Here is a 17,795-nt window from a genome sequence, read left to right on the forward strand (position 1 = left end):
TTTATTGTTTCTGAAAATTGCTGGAGGCCAGGAAGGAGGCAGCAAGTTTTTGTAAAACCATAATATCCTTGCAAACACTACGCACCCACCCGAAATAGGTACCCAGTGAGGTCACACCGTTCGCATCGCCCTAACCTGGTCAAGGTTCATGTGACCTCAGAAACAGAGCCACAGTGACTGGATCACTGTTGCTCTAGGGTGTGCTGCTTCGTAGGCCTGCCCGCAAGACTGGAGATGAACATCAGTATGGATTGTGGTGGACAGGCCTTCAAGGTTAACCCACAATTGACACCACTAGGGTACACCTGCTTGTGCTAAGACATCAAGCCTTCTAAGGTCTAGTGGGGCCTTCTAAGGTCTAGCATGGGAATGTGCTCCCTCAGTAGAGTGGTCTGGTGAACTGGTCATGAAGGCTGAACCCGGTTCCCCACTTCCAAATTCGACAGCTCTGGCCATAGTGCCACATCCTCTCCCCCACTGAACACCATACATACCCCACTGAGAGAAACTCGCACTGCCTTCAGCTACAACCTAATTGTGCCCGCTATAAACACTTGGATGTGGCTCAATTCAAGTTATGCACTCGATAAGAGTAATATGCTGCCTAAAAAAAAAAGTTAAAGCAAACACTCATAGGGAATGCAAGATTAAGTAAAGCATGTGAAATGTAAGAAGAAACAACATGGTTACCTTAACGATCTCTCACTCACTATTCAGAAATCAGCGAGTGGTTTTACCTGAAAAGTTAAGGACATGACTAGAGGGCCCTGAAGGGAACCGTTTCAATGTCCATTGCTTATATCCTTAATAAATGTAAGCAGTATGGTTTAAAAAGACCACATCCATAAACAGAGCCATGGTACGCATTTTATTTTCCAATCCACCCATCAACCAGGTATTGCAGTACCTCCAGGAATGGTGCACTTCCCCACCTGGGGACAACAATGCTGTTCAAAGAAAGACGAAAAAAAAAAAGTAGCGCTTCACTGCAAAGTCTGTAAAGTGAGGCTGATGTAAAACCAATCTGGCCACTTTGCAACCACTCTGTCTTGCTTTATTTAGTTATGTATTTAGTTTTAATATTTAAAACCTTCTATTTCTCTCCATCCCGCTGCACTTTGGAATAGAAAAATGTCAGAAAAAGGGCATTTCCCGCAAGAGTGTTTTTCTTTTTTGGATCCATTTCACAGGGAAGTGTTAGAAATGGGATTTCTGGTTGGCTAGGGCTTGCGCCAAAGCCAGGCAGAAACCACCACTCTAGTCAGGGCTGGGGAGTTACACGCCAAAGATAACCCCTGCTCACCCCCTTGGTAGCTTGGCACGAGCAGTCAGGCTTATCCCGGAGGCAATGTGTAAAGCGTTTGCGCGCGCACCCAGCAACAACACCCAAGGCCCACCACAAAGGAAACTCCACACAAGGTATTATATAAAAATAGCCTTTGTATTATACCAAAACACATTAGATAATATTCACACAATTTACACTGTGCCAACTGGCACTGGGCAGAATTTTACAAGGGACTATTTACATGGGACAGGGCCACATGGACCACTGTCAGAATTAGCACAAATCACCAATTTGTACATATAGGACATATACTAACTGTAACACAAATTAGCACGGTAGAGCACAACCAGTAACTACTGGCGCAATAATGACCTCAGCGTCATCACACTAGCATCAGCTATAAAACCTATCCTGTAGACATCACAGGGGCATAAACACATTATGCAATTTCTCATTGGTCTAACGCATTAGACCTAACCACCTAAGTATACCTACACTAGGGGCGTATATCGCACAGGGAAGTACAATCTCCCTAACACCAACCTAAACAGGTAAACCAACCCCCTAGGCAGAAATGACCACATTTAGAGGTATAAAACACAGGGTGCGCAAAACATGCTATACACAGTACATTTCCTAGCACCCAATCACATTAGCATGAATCACAATGACACCTCAATCACATTAGGGTCCAGGTCGCACCAGAACCTAAACGTAGCAGCTGCCCACTACTTGCTGGGCAGCTGGGGACAAGCACAGGGCCTAAACGCTGCAGCTGGCACTAAGTGCTGCGCAGCTGTGGAAGGCACATGAGGCTTGGACTCTCAATGGCCCCTGTAACAATATACCAAAATGTTGGAGCCACCTAGGCTCTAAAAACCATATGTCCCCCAGTACTGTGGAGCCACACGGGGCTCCTGAAATTAATAGGCGCCAATCCAGAACAGCACACATTGGAGCCACACGGGGCTCTGTAATTTAGGAATGAATAATGTGGGCTAAGCGTTGGAGCAATAAGAACATCAGAGGGTCCCTGTACTAATGATTTATGGGGTGTAGTAGCAGGGAAAATACAATCCAAAATACAGAGAGAGAAACCCCTTGTGACCAGATAACCCCTCATAAACAACAGAAAGTAAAAAATGTTTTCTAGTTTTGTTTTATTTATAAAAATATATATAAATTAATAAATCAATTGTTTTTGTTTGAGTAAATCATTTTTTCATAAATACAGATATTTGTTTGAATAAATCATTTTTTCATAAATACAGATTTGTACAACATTGGCTATAATTCAACCTAAGGTGGACGAAGCAGTGTAATGAACAGAAAACATACAAAAAATATAAATAACAATACAGAAGAAAAATTACATACAGATATCAATAATACAAAACCATACACAGACAGTTGCGCCAATCAATACACAATTGCGCCGACGCGCGTTTCGGAATCTTCCTTCCTCAGGGCGATATTGGTATTACATGGGCGAAGGACAAAAATTAAATGCAAAAAGTTACAATAATAAGACAACATAGATTGACTATATGCCTCGTCAAAGACAGGATCTGTGGAAGAACAAATAGCGGGGTTATCCGAGATCACAATATAAAAAATATATATATATTTTATTACACATGAGCACTATTGCTTCCAGTTTGCTAGAATTAATGGAAAGCTGAAGAGTAGAACTAAATAGATATAGTTATGGAGAAGAAAGATAATACTAGTGCAGTACCGTTAGTGGAAATAAAGTGCTAGAAAACCCAAAGTCCAAAAGGTGCTTCAAAAATAATCACCTAAAAGTGCAATCCCTAAAGGAACAAGAATGCACAGAACTGAATACACACTTGCGATCCAGAGTGGAAAGCTCAATCCAATGAATTCAGGAATGGGTACAGTGAGGAAATCTTCCCGTAACCTATAATGCCGCCAGGGACAGAGGACTAGGACTCTTTCTTTGATCAATAATAGTTCTGGGAGGGCCAAGGAGAAAAAGACACAATGAGCCTCAAGATATCTAAGCAGAAGGTCATAAACGCTACTTAAGGGACAAGGGATCTCTAGGTGCCGATATAATTACTAAAGTATAGCTCGACTTACGCCGTACTTGGATCGAATTTAATCACGCTGGAGGCATAGAGTTCCAGGATCAAAGTACACGTATATTACTCCAGTCAGTATGCTGCCTTATCTGTAATAGGATGAGATTCTAAGTATCTAACTAGTCCTAAAGAGTGATCGCAGATATAATTTAAGCAACAAAAACATACAGGCTACATGATTAAAAGATTCTAAGTATCTACCTAGTCCTATAAGGTAATCGCAGATAATGTCTAAGCAACAGATTTACAGGGTATACGCAGATGTCTACAAATAAAATCTACTGCTATCTGACAAAGATCATGATGGTCATATATATCGTTTAGCTACAAGTGCACAATTAGGACAAGCTCTCAAAGTGAGTTGTTAGGTTATTAGGATAACAAAAACTTACGTATTCAGAAAAAATCTAAGTCCTCACGAATGAAATCCTAGGGCCGCTTCCAACTGATCAGAATCATCAAAATGGGCTCCCCTTTATATAATTTCGGGTTGGACACAGTAAGTCCGGATTCACATACGCATTCGCATTATATAAGTAATCGCCAAATAGTTGTGACTCCGGCACACGGGCCGCTCTAGTTTAGTATATTCTGTCGGGGAGAGCAAGGAAACCACACGTAAACGAAGAAGGTCCACTAGATCTCAAATAAAGGATGATAAAGCACATAAGTACCGCATCCCTTTCAAACCAGAAAAAACAATAATACAGGCTCTCGGTAGCTAAGCTAATCGTGCAGTAAAAACTTACTTCAATGAAGGGGGAAATAAATCACCAAAGTTAAATTCCTCGTGGTCCCACCACTGGGTACATGTAAGCGATAAGAACTCCCTTTAAATAATGCCAAACCAGAGAGCAAAGCGAAGGCGGGAAGCGGACTTAACCGGTAACACCTGCGAGCAATAGGGCAAATCCAGAAATCTAGAATATGTCATGTATAAACGGCCGCCATCTTAGAAGGGAGGACTAAAAGAAGTGGAAATCCACGAAAATCATGCTAGAACACTATAGAAGGTAAACACCCAGGCCAAAGAACATGAAACTATCTCCCTAATTAGAAATGAAAGAATCAAAAGATCCAGGAAATATAACAGTATAATTAGGCTGCTATTTAGAAGTGTTAGAGAATAAGCGATATAGAAGTTGATACCGCTCTTGATAATGGGCGCCATTTTGAAATGGGCAGAGAAAGCGAATAGTGGTTAATGTAATAAATCTCCCCATACAAGATGAAAAAGGGTCCGAATTCGGACCTAAAGCAGAGACTATCGATAAGCCCAGATAAGCGTTGGAGCCACACAGGCTCGGTAACCAAATACATGCCCCCTATTGGTTGGAGCGCATTGGCTCACGCTGGAGCGGCCCGCTGCAAGACGGGGCCGCTCAGAGACTAGGGAAAGAGAACTGTGCCTCGAGGGGCACCACCAACACGGAGCCCCCACTTACCGGGCTCTTTTCTTCACACCCGGTCCCTCTTCCCGGGACCGGGGTTTCTCTGGACCCAGCAGGCGGGAGCAGCAGCACTCTTCTCGTGGCGCGGGGATTCCCTGCACTCCTGGGAGCCCCGCGCTGCAATCGTCAGCCTCGATCGCCTGCCTCTCTTCACCCGGGCCCCCTCCGGGGACCCGGGACTTGGATCTCGAGCCGGCAAGGCTCCAGGCTTCTCCCGCAGCGCATCCTAGTACGGGGTGGGCTCCCGCTTGGGTCGTCGGATGCCGCATTTCTTCCTGCTTGGTGTGGGGAATCCACGGGGCTCTCTCCTCCCTATGAGAGCCCCGCCGGAAATCATTATCGGCATGCGGGGCTCCCTCTTCGCAACGGGCGCCCCGTAGGGGCAATGGCCAAACTCTGGGTCGGGGGAAGTGACGCTCGAGGCCCCACCCCCAAACAGGCAATGGCGCCTGTCTTCCGGGTCGCGCTGAGACACGGCCCGGCAGTCTCTATGTTCACTGGGTGAAACGAGGGGTAGGCTCCCTCTGAGGCAAAACACCAAGCGGGGTGGGCACCTGCCGTAGCCAGAGTCGCAGCGGCCACAAGCGGGGTGGCACCCCCAGCAAACAAAGAAATAAGCGGGGTGGGCACCCGCAACAGGACACAAGGCGGGGGAATCCCTACAATGGGGATTCCCTCCATGAAGATTGCAGCCCAGCACTGCAGGCAGCAGAAGCGCTCCTTCTCCAAAGAGAAAATCAAGCGCTTCCAGAATAAGTAAAGCGCTCTCAAGGTGCCAGTATAGCAAAAGGTCCTGTAGGAAAAGGAGTAAATCCATCAGAAAGTTCCTGTAGAGATTTAAGGGCAGAAGGGTCCCCAAAAAGAAATCCTCCAGGCATCCAGGGGCTGGGCAGGGCCCAGGGAGGCAAGCCTTCCCCTGAGCCCCAGCAGCAGCACGCCCCTGGTAGTTTCTAGTCCAAGAACAAGAACATTTTCATGGGGTCACAGCCCCTCTTTTATACACCAAATCCTTTGTTTCCAAAGGTGCAGGGAAGGGGCGGACCAGATACAACTAGTTCCTGAGCACTTTGTTTTGCTCAGCCCCTCTCCCTAGTCACAGGACAGGCCAGGGACATCAGTCGCACCACAGGGGGCGGAGCCAGCATTGTGTGGGGAAAGCCCAGCCCTATTCAGGTCTCAGGTATACTCCTCCCACTCATCAACATGCAGCTCTCTCCACCCACCACTGGGGCAGACCCATCCTGACTCCTGGGGCCAGGCACACCAGCCAATCACACGCCAGGCAGTCACTGCACATTTATGCCAGCGTCTAGAAGTGGCACTTCTACACTAGCTACATGGATGCCGCACACATCATCGCGCAGCATTTCATCACACGAGTCCGTACACACCAAACTCGCACCTGCACTCCCCACGCATCAGGAACTACCAGGGACACATACATTCCCCCATGCATTCCTATGGGAGGGCAGGTCAGTCTCACTCAACCACACAGAGCGCACGCGCTTTCCACTGGGACACAGTGTGAAAGCGCCTAGAGGCCTAAAACCACTAGTACAACACAGGAAAAAGGCTAGGATACTGCAAAAAGTTTTAGGGGTGAACTTGCCAGAAGGGCCAAGTCCAACACAACCCCCTTCCAGCCAAAACGCAGGGCAGACCAATCACCACCGTGATGGTCTTCCCTGCTTGGGGTGATAGAACACGGACGCAGGCCCGCACTGCAGGGACACTCTCCGGTTCTACGCCATTCTCAACCAACGTGGTCCCATCTGAAAAAAAAAACAACCGAAAAAAACTCAGGCCCAACTAGGCTACCCCACTGGTACTACCTAGTTGTCCACGGCCAGGACCAGGCCCTAGGCCACCCAGATACCACTGGTCCTTGCCAAACCCAGAGTGGGGGGGTAGTAACCCCTGGCATACAAGCCATTCTCCACTCTCCCTCTCAGTGTAGTTCCCAACTACCACTGATCCTTCAACCTAGGGTCCGCACCCTCAGGCTGACCAGAGGTCACGGGCAAGAATGCCCCACCCTACCTCTACTTCTGGGGTTCCGCACCCTCCCAGGGAAGCACCCACCAGAACACAACTCTCCCACCAGTTCAGGACCTCTCTCCACAAACTGGTCTACCACCTGGGATCCAAGGGGTCAGAGGCGAGGACTCCCTCCCTCTGCACCCCCTTCCACTGTAGAGCAGGGTCTCTTCACTTAAGATGAGCCCCACCCGCCCTCAGGACTACAGCTGCCCTTACGTCCAGATCCGGAAACACCGACTACTGGCTCCCCAACCGAGGGACGTACCCTTTGGTCAGATGCCTGGAGAACCAGGACTTAACGAGGGTGACACATAACTAATGGGTCGTGTGACAGTCTGCCTGGCGCTGATCTCACGACCTCCTGTCCATCTGACAGTGCGTGCAGACCCCCCAGGACAGAAGTGGCGACACCACGGTCACTCAGTTGCGACTCAGCCCTCCCGGCTGGTCCCTGACCTACTGGTTCCCACTGGGGAATCCCTCCCCCTCTCACCCCTCCCTCTGGACTTCCGCACCCTCCCAACTGGAGCGGTACCGCCAGACACCAGGACTACTGGAGCTCTGATTACAGACCCTCCACGTCCTCTAGACACGGGGAGATCCTCCTCAAATGACCTATTGGTACAGCCTAGGCCCCCGACCTGATGTTCCCTAAAGAAACCATCCAGGCCCTGAGACTGGGTTTCGGGCACCTGGAGACACGCAGTCCCACCCACTCCTTCTCCGCAGAGACAGGACGTGAGCCCCTACACCGAGACCTAGCTGGGCTACTCTGAACCTCTTCCACCAGGCTGGGCTGGAAGACACCTCAGCCACTACTTTTGGAATCACTCCCCAATGCAAGCTCCCTATCCCAGAGAACTCGCACCCAATCAACCATCAAGCTCCTTATTTCAGAGAACTCACACCAAAGTATTCAGCAAACTCCTTATTTCAGAGAACTCACACCATTCATCCACACACACACACCCCAGACTAGTAAGACAGTTTCTACCGCCCCTGATTTCTCAACCTGAACACCAAGTGACACAGGTACCATTACTCCGGGAACTGGGAATGGGACATTCACATTCATCCAGCGCATTACACATTCATCCCCACCTCTCCCAAGACTGGTAAGACAGTTTCTACCGCCCCTGATTTCTCAACCTGACCACCACGTGACACAGGTGCCACTACCCCGGGAACTGGGAATGGGAATACATGCACTGGACACACATCTGCTGCCACCACTGGATCCCACCCTTACTGGTGAATCCAGAAACACATTTCCACAGAAATGACACTTAAAAACAAACTTAGAACAATAATCCCTATACCATGTGACTATCTAAATGCAGAGTTTTGTAGTGCAGCCAGTTGCTGCTGCGGTACTGCGCAAACGCAAGTCCTATCCCACCGCTGATCACCAATGTTAGCAATGGGATTTCTGGTTGGCTAGGGCTTGCGCCAAAGCCAGGCAGAAACCACCACTCTAGTCAGGGCTGGGGAGTTACACGCCAAAGATAACCCCTGCTCACCCCCTTGGTAGCTTGGCACTAGCAGTCAGGCTTATCCCGGAGGCAATGTGTAAAGCGATTGCGCGCGCACCCAGCAACAACACCCAAGGCCCACCACAAAGGAAACTCCACACAAGGTATTATATAAAAATAGCCTTTGTATTATACCAAAACACATTAGATAAGCCTTCCCCTGAGCCCCAGCAGCAGCACGTCCCTGGTCCAAGAACAAGAACATTTTCATGGGGTCACAGCCCCTCTTTTATACACCAAATCCTTTGTTCTCAAAGGTGCAGGGAAGGGGCGAACCAGATACAACTGGTTCCTGAGCACTTTGTTTTGCTCAGCCCCTCTCCCTATTCACAGAGCAGGCCAGGGTCATCAGTCGCACCACAGGGGGCGGAGCCAGCATTGTGTGGGGAAAGCCCAGCCCTATTCAGGTCCCAGGTATACTCCTCCCACTCATCAACATGCAGCTTTCTCCACCCACCACTGGGGCAGGCCCATCCTGACTCCTGGGGCCAGGCACACCAGCCAATCACACGCCAGGCAGTCACTGCACATTTATGCCAGCGTCTAGAAGTGGCACTTCTACACTAGCTACATGGATGCCGCACACATCATCGCGCAGCATTTCATCACACGAGTCCGTACATACCAAACTCGCACCTGCACTCCCCACGCATCAGGAACTACCAGGGACACATACATTCCCCCATGCATTCCTATGGGAGGGCAGGTCAGTCTCACTCAACCACAAAGAGCGCACGCGCTTTCCACTGGGACACAGTGTGAAAGTGCCTAGAGGCCTAAAACCAATAGTACAACACAGGAAAAAGGCTAGGATACTGCAAAACGTTTTAGGGGTGAACTTGCCAGAAGGGCCAAGTCCAACAGGAAGCAACTAAATGAAAGAAGGAAAGAGAGGCTGTAAACCGTTTCTTCAAGTTACGGTTTTCAGTAAGTGAGGAGCAAGACAGAAAGAGAGGGAATAATAGGAAGAGAGGGGGGGACAGCTGCCAGCACAAAAAAGAAGAGGACATTTCCCGAGTCCTATTCCTTCTCTGCCCGTCCCCGAACGTCCACGAAAGCAAGCCGAGCCTCATCTGAATGCCTTTGTCGCCCCCAACATAGTGCCGCCTGGGGCGGACCGCCCCCACCGCGCCACCCTAGCTACGCCACTGGCTGGAATACATCTCCTTTCCAGCTCGATTGTTTAATGGTTTCAACAGTCCGAATATGTTATCTTAAATTGCACCCCCTACCCACCCCCGCCCTTCTATATATTGACTTGAATCTTCGGTACAGCTCCTATAGTTGTGTCTTCGCTAATCAAGACCGCCACCAGCCTGGATCTCTTCTTGCCCAGTCTTGTATCGTTGAAGTTTATATTCCTCTCCGTATTTTTAATTCAGATCAAGCCTACGAGGAGCATTACCTCTTTAGGATAGTCTGGAGTCGCTGTTTTCACTGCTTGCTTTTCAAGAACTATTTCTTTATTTGTGTGAAGCACTCCATTAGAGTGCACGTGTTTTCTGCAATCTCTAGCCTGTACATATCGCTCCCTTCACTCCATGTTGCTCTCTGTTGCCCAACTGCATTTTCCCGTACCCTTTTGCCTCGCCCATTGGGCTCAAAGGGCTTCAGCGCCCCCTCCCCCTAGTGTGTGTCAGCCCGTGCTGAGACACCTTCCCTGGGACACACACAGCCGCACCCGAGTACTTCACCGGTCTTTAAAAGACCATTCGCTTGTAAATGAGGCTTTGTTGTCTTTCACACCTTCTAGAGCCCCTGCATCTCCACTCTGCCTACTGCTGGAAGAATTAGCCACGACCCCCCCCGCAAATTTTCCTTAGGCCCCCCACCCCACCCCGATATTTGGATCTAGTTGCACCTCTGGCTTCACTCACCTGTGCCCTCTGTGTTGCTTTCTCCAACCCATGTTGTTTCCGCTCCTGCCCTACCCCGTTGCTTTAGTGTGCCCTCCAGCTCCTTCCTCCCATAGTTGCACTTGCTTTCCCTCCCGAGTTGCTTTGCATTCCCCCTATTTTCCCGGTGTTACTTCCCTGTTCGCCTCCCCACCCTGTCCTGTGTTGCTTTGTGTTTCCCCCACCCTCGTCATGTTCTTTCTGCTTCCCACCTGCCCATCTTAAAAAAACACTTGTGTCTGTTTTATTTTCTTTATAGTTCCCAACAGGGCCGGACTGTCCGTAGCAGGCACCAGGCGTTTCCCCAGTGGGCTGCCAGGGTGAGGGCCAGTTTTGGGTCCCCGGGGGTCCGTTTTTGTTCCCCCGGTAACAAAATCGTCCAAAACTGGCTCTTGCAAACAGCTTGGCTGCACCCCCTCAGCCCCCCCACCCCAGGGGTGCCGGCCGAGCAGTTTGCCAGGGCTGGTTTTGGTTCCCAGTCTGGCCCTGGTTCCCGATCCAAATTGGACCCATAGCTAAAGAGAAACAAAGGGTCTGCATCATTTTGTAGATGTGTGCCTGCGTGATGTAAACACCTACAAAATGACGCAGGCGGCCTCATCAAACACTTAAAACAAAATTTTGCCATGCTGCACTGTACTATTGGCTTTGCGTATTTGTTCTTTTTCGCACCCAGAGGCTATTTTGGTGCCTGCGTATCTTTAGGATTGGACTGGCATATAGGGCAATTTGGCAGTGCCTGAAAGGTCTCTTTGCGGGCCTGTTTCATGATCTGGTGGGCCGATTTGTGCCTCTAGTATTACCACAAGCATTGCCTGCAACAATCACAAATGCATGTAGTCACCCATATATTGCCAAACACATATACAACTTGCCTTTACAAGATTTAAACTGCCCTGATCTACAAATGTGGGCCACTTTTTCAGCTGTTTGGTTTACTAATGGGGGCTACTTTTTCAGCTGTTTGTTTTACTAATGGGGGCCACTTTTATTTTGGTGCTTGGCATACTTTCGGTTCCAGTCTGACCAGTACATCTGTTCATAAACAATAGCATGCATAATATATATAATAAAGTCTTAGAGCCTTATTTGAAATAAAAAGATAGCGAGAAGCACACTGAGCTCATTGGGTCCTGACTTCAGAATGTGTCTGCCTTTCATTCTCTGTGGATGGGACAGAGACCTCAATTTGGCATGAAGCAGGACATAAGTGACCGTACAGTCCCGAGTGGCAGCTTGTCCCTGGGATGGAGACTGGCGGGTTGGCAGATGTGAGAGAGTCAGAATCTGCGTGTGACTAGAGTTGAGGACGGTTGTTTCTGAAATACGGCGAGTAAGAGTGGTTTGATAGAATGTTTGTTAGTCAGAATGGGTAGAATGTGACCTGGTAGATGAGGGAAGTAGTGGCCACAAGAGGTGTATAACGTGAGCGGTTTGACACTAGAGGGGAACGTGGGATTACGTTTTTGTTGGTTATCACAATACTGCTTGGGGAGTAAAGGATAATGCATTGAAGGTAAAGGGAGTGAACCAGTTTGAATGCCCAAATGCAAAGGATTAAAAAATCGTTTTCAAGTAAACCAGTATAAGGGGATATACATTTGCAAAATGAATTATGGATTTATGTGAGGATTATTGTTAACGTTACATAGAGGGCAATTGAGTAATTGTGCACTTTCTTGAATTGTTAATTTACAGCTACACCTGACGAAGGGATGGAAATTAGCCCGAAATGCATTGGGTTCTTAATAAAGAAATGCTGCTTTGAACGATTCTCTGCATTTTGGTCGTATTTTTTAAGAGGTCCGGATGGGCATGCTTAAATATGAGAAGCATACAAAATGCATGACACCACACATGCGAAAAAGAAAAAGGATAACAAAGAAACCTTTTGGAAAAAAAATGTGGATTAAATTGGGACTAATTATGAGCAAGGTCAAGCGTTGAATTAATAATAGGATTTAGTATCCACTTGCGCTGTGCGTCTGGGAGTGGAGCGTTTAAACGCGCTCCCCACAGTGTCGTCCCCCCCCCTCCACCCTCGCCATGTTTTTTCTGCTTCCCACCTGCCCACCTGGCGGGTTGGCAGGAACGAGCGATAATGTATGCCAGAGAAAAATGGATTAGAACAACTGTCCAGAGCACAGACTGTGGCATGGAGAGAGTACAAGCCGGAAGAGAGCCCAGGACAGGGGAGGCGATACCTAAATATCATGTGAGGCCTCCACCTTACACCTCAGTTGAAGGCAGCGAGCGAACGGCCTTGTAGTAGTCAGATCGGCCTTCGTTCAGATCTCCTCCCTCTCTGCGTGGGTGAAGTGTACAGAGAGGGTAGAGGGCTACAGAGAGAGAAAAGAGTGAAGTGTTATTTTGTGCACAACTCTGACACTAAGGGTGTCAAGAGGAAAAACCTATCAAATCTGACCAGAATAGCACCATCTCATACAAAGCCAGCGCAATCCATAATCAAGACAATGTGAATCGAAGGGCTGAAACAAGATGTAGACACCTCAAAGATTTCCTGATAGGGCTGATACACACAGAAGCAAGGTTTCAGTGTATCCAGGTTGTTCATTCAGAGGCTACCGTCTGCATGAGGCAGCGGTGGCACTGGATCGAATACCGTCACCCTAAACGCCTTTGTGTTGTGAAAAATGTTGCCCACTGGCAACAAGAGGAACATCAGCAGGTCCAAAACCAAAGTCAGAATTGCTGCCAGGTAATTGAGGAGCCATTGTAGGGTTCTTTCAGTTGTGCTAGACCTGGCCCACGCTAGCTTTAAGAAGATCACTTCTGGTCAACGTGTTCCACACTCAGGAGAGACCACCCATTAGAGAGGATGTTATTTATGAAACATATACATACATTTCAAGCAACAGAAACTCCTGGAATTGGTGCACCTCTGAAGGTGCTTATGACTCACGCCCTTCTTTACTGGAGGAGCCAACAACTCCTCCCTGGTGGTTGTGCCCCGTAACCTCAATTCCTGTCTTCTATACACCATGGGTGTTAAAGAAGAGAAACAGCAGAATACTATCAGAAAGAGATCCCTCACACAACCTAAGCACAGGCAGCCAGCATTGCCAAAAGGGTTTAGATTCCATGTAAAGTTGCGCTGCCTCTTTATGGATGCAGGAGCATTTCCTAGATTGGCAGCTAACGTTGTTACAAGATGGCTGACGCTAAACACCAGCTTTATAACTATCAGCAGGTGAAAAGAGGTTGAATGAAGATGTCTGCAAGAAAAGTATCTGTACTTAGGAGATCGAAGGAAGACGAAGAGATCATGACGTTAAGGTGCCACTTGCCTCTTATATCAGCAGTCCACAGTGCCATTTAAAAAAAAAAAAAAATTCCATTAATTAATGTACCTATTTATATAGTCTTAGATGTTGCGAGATGCCAAGTCCCATACAACTTGCACAGCTATATACTTGGGATAATATGTTTTTAATAAGGTAGAAGGTTCTCAACAAACAGATAAACATATACATATTATAAGCGATTAATGATGAATGTAGTAGGAATACCAGTGCGCGGTGATGTATGCGGTCGCTGAATGGTATGGTTGACAAGGATTCTTGGATGGCTAAACAGAGCAGGACGCCTAGAACAGGGATTTACTGAATGAGCTTCCGATCGTCCGGCAGGAGCTGCCCTCCGACACACTTATTTCTGGCATGGACAAATATGTAGCAGTGCGGGTACACAAAGTAAATGGTTTTCAACAAGGCAAAACAACTCTATCATAAATACCCCTGCAAACCAAGCACCTAAAAAGTGCAATCCCTAAACTCTTTTTTACACTTTCCTTCTGTGTGCTTTTGATGGTCATGTCAGTACATCCACTTCCTCCAAGAGAATCTCACAACTCAGGTGTCCTAAAGCATGCCTTTATCCTGTACTCAACCACGGTTTCAATATAATACATCATACCTCATGTCGACCTGTTTCATGTTTATGATCTTTGCTAGGAGAGACAGGCTTAAATTAGTTTACAATGGTTTTCTTGGTACATCTACTTTCCTTTGAGAAGTTCTATCACTGTAGAGCACCCTGAAGCCCCCTCTGCGCTCTAGAAATCTGCCTCAGTTGCACAGCTGTTTCTGATTTGAGCCAGGTCTGATCAGTGATACCGAGATCTCTTCTGATGAAAAGGTACAGAGGTCTTGGGTTCAGAGCTACGCTAACGTTCCAATCAAAACATATGTTGATTTTTTGCCTGCCTGTTTGCATTAGAGTATAAAAGTACATTACTGCAGAAAAGGGTCAAGAAACAGTGCAGTTCAAAATTATTCCAGCGAGTTGCCGACTCGGTAAAAAGTGGATGCAACAATAATGCCCTTGTCTGGAGCCGGGGATAAGACGCGCTTGTTTAAAAGCAACGATAGAGCGTGTCCTGGGTACAAAGATAAATCAAGGAAAGACAATACCTGTCCAGAAAAAGGTCACAGAGTGAGCATGACAAAAAAGAGCTCAAAGAAAACGCTGATATAAATGTTATTCTGGGAGACGAGAGTGCAGCTCCGGTTACAATCTGCAAGGAAAGCCTGCCTGTCACAGGGACACGACTAGAAAAGGTAAACAGGGCAACCGAGTATGAGGGACCGCACACTTATTGATGGTACGAGATTTCTCAGACAAGTGAAGGAGCATTTAAGAGAGAAAGGAGAGAGCCACGAAGAAGCGAAAGAATCGGGAACAGAAATGTTGAGCGACCACTGTGATGGGATGGAGTGACCTGGCACGAGCCAGCCACCGCTTGCTCCATCGCTCACACTGAATCTGTGGCCTAACAGCTAGGGCGGTCGACCTCGAAGCTAGAGAACCGAGTTCGAATCTCGGCAGGGACGCTCAGGGGGGCATATCAGCAAGGAACGGCGATGAATAAAGCGCTTTGCGTTATTCATCGCCGTCTATCTCTGGAATGTATCGCCCTGGTAGCGCGATATCAACAACACGTTGCTCCAGGGCGATGAAAATTCCAGAGATAGCGGGGAAAATCACCGTTTTGCAGGGAACATCGCTGGTTTTCCAGGGATGTTCCCTGCAAAAGGGCGATAACCTTGCTGATACAACCCTGTGGTCGTAGCAGCATAATCCACCCCCTATGTTAGGGATGGATAAGTCAGGATTTTAGCAGACGTTAGTTTTTGGAGAAAACAGCGGTTTTCTCCAAAAACTAACGTCTACTTAAATGCTGGGGCAGCCTTGTAAATATCGCGATGTGCACATCAGCGATATTTGCAAGGCTGTACTGCCCAGTGACGCCCACTTTGCATCTCATTAGAGATGCAAAGGGAGGCGTCGGGAAAAAGGATGCTAAAATGCGATTATGCATGTTGTAAAAAGGCCGATAGTTTTATCTCCGCTTTTTTGGCTTTTAAAGCCAAAAAAGCGGAGATAAAGCCCTTGTTAATATGCCCCAACATCCTGTTATTATACGCGAATCACTTGACTAACAAAAATGAATGTGTCCGTCCATAACGCAGCTGGTGCTCATGTAAAGCGCGCTGATACCTTCGGGTTTAATCCGCGCTAAATAAAACTACCCCCCCACCCCCGAAGAAAACAAAACAGAAGGCTCGCCCACCACAATATTGTGCTGCCATGTAACTCACCTGGACTGACGATCGTATGGGCACAGACCAGACTGGCACACGATGTGTACACAGTGGCATCACTCAATCACTTGCATATTTAAATACTGACATTCAAAGGCGCCAAAATGTGTTCTGCAAAGGCTGAACCATGACGTGCTTGTGATGGGGCCCGGTGTGTCGAGTCAGGGATCTGTGAGTGTGGACAAAACATAACCGCTCTCACAAGCTGGAATGAAAAATGAACGATTTGAGAAAACCACACACGACGTTCTATTGTGTACAGCTTTTATCATAACCAACGAGTCTCTGCAAAGGGGAGTTGGTGGGGAGCCCTGTCCATACCAGTTACACACCCAGCCAGATAATTCTCAGGTGAAATGAGGGTCCTTGTGCAGAGGGCTTGGGAGGTGGCATTTGGCCAGGGGACAAGGTCCATTGAATAGTTCTGGGCCCTTCTGGATTTCCTCGTGCCCTTGTGGTGGCTCACGGTGATTTGGGAGGGTCATTTACGGCTGTGTTATTCTTTAAGTCGGTATTGCTACCTTCTCCTTAGCTCCCAGCGCTCCGGAGTCAATGTTGTAAGAGTCCATCGTTCTGTGTGGGTATTGCACTGATGTCCGCTGAGCCATACAGCATTGAGGCCGATGTGCATCGGGTGATACAGTGAGGAATGTTGCGATACATGCTTAAAAATCTTTGTTTCTACCACTCCAGGTTCTTATGGTCTTATTCATGGGTTACCCGATCTCACATAAACAGATAACCGCAAGTGGTGCTTTTAGGCGCTATACTTACCATAAATCTTTGAAATTGCATATCTCTGGTCCTACTGATTGGATTTTTATGCTTTTGGTGTCAAATATTTCATTCAATTTTACTCTATTTTTCTAAATTAGGGTGGGATTTTTCATGCATTGTATTTTCACTTTATTACGGTTTAAGTGCTGCATAAACACTTTACATATTGCCAATTAAGCCCAATTGCTTTTGTGACAAGCTACCAGAGGGTTAAGCTCATGTTTATTTGGTGAGTTTTTTGTGATTCACCCTGACAAGGATTGTGGCTGTTGCTTGAGTATGATTTTACTTCACTTCAACCAACCCAGTTTCTCACATTAGGAAATTCACATTTGTTTTAGTGCAGAAGCAGAGCACTGAACTGTGTTGGAGTTTTACTTTTGATGTATGCATGAGGATCCTGTATAGTGATGGTGTAGATTAGGATTTCGTCACAGAAGTTCATCATGCCACGCAACTGAGCCTCACGGAACGCATTACAAAAGATTCCAGTGGTAAATGAAATGTCAAAATGCAGACATTTGAAACATCGCATGTCCAGATGTATCGAAAGTCAAAATTAACTTGCTGCCTTCCACCTATTGGTGTCTGGCACTGGGGGCCAGTTCTGAGAATCATCTTGCACTCTCAGGTCCACTGCATCAAAGGTTGGGGTCCTATGCCTCTCTTTACGGCTTTGTTGAAGAGCCTCATATCCATGCATATGCGCACAGCTCCAGACTGTACAGATTGGTAGTTCATACCGCTGGGGACACCAGTGATGTGGGGCTTTCCACATGTGTGATCATTGTCTCTTTCCAGATTCTCCAGCTCTACCTCAATCTGTGTTTAATGTGGAATGGAACCTGTCGGTGGCAGAGATAAACAAATGTAACTGTAGAACCATTGGCTTAGACATGAGGTCCTTCAGCACCAACAATATAGGTGTAGTGTTTTAGTAGACCCTTAGAGGGGAATGGATCAGATCTAGCCCTCTATGTGCAGCATGGATAGGTGTGTCTCTGTTAAACCTGGCCAGCTGGTTGTACTTTTTTCGCATCAGACAATGTACTGCCTGAATTAATGTTTCCAGGCCATGGTGTC

The 17,795-nt window shown here is 47.4% G+C and overlaps 1 protein-coding gene across 1 annotated transcript in view; it reads right to left on the bottom strand.

Moving 5' to 3' along the window:
- The window catches only part of LOC146870311 (nuclear factor of activated T-cells, cytoplasmic 4-like), a 470,657-nt gene that overhangs the window by 78,004 nt on the left and 374,858 nt on the right, over positions 1 to 17,795 (bottom strand). The gene's annotated exons all lie outside the window — the stretch shown is intronic.

This window comes from Triturus cristatus, chromosome 1_1, assembly GCF_964204655.1.
Source record: "Triturus cristatus chromosome 1_1, aTriCri1.1, whole genome shotgun sequence".
In the NCBI taxonomy this organism is placed as follows: domain Eukaryota; kingdom Metazoa; phylum Chordata; class Amphibia; order Caudata; family Salamandridae; genus Triturus; species Triturus cristatus.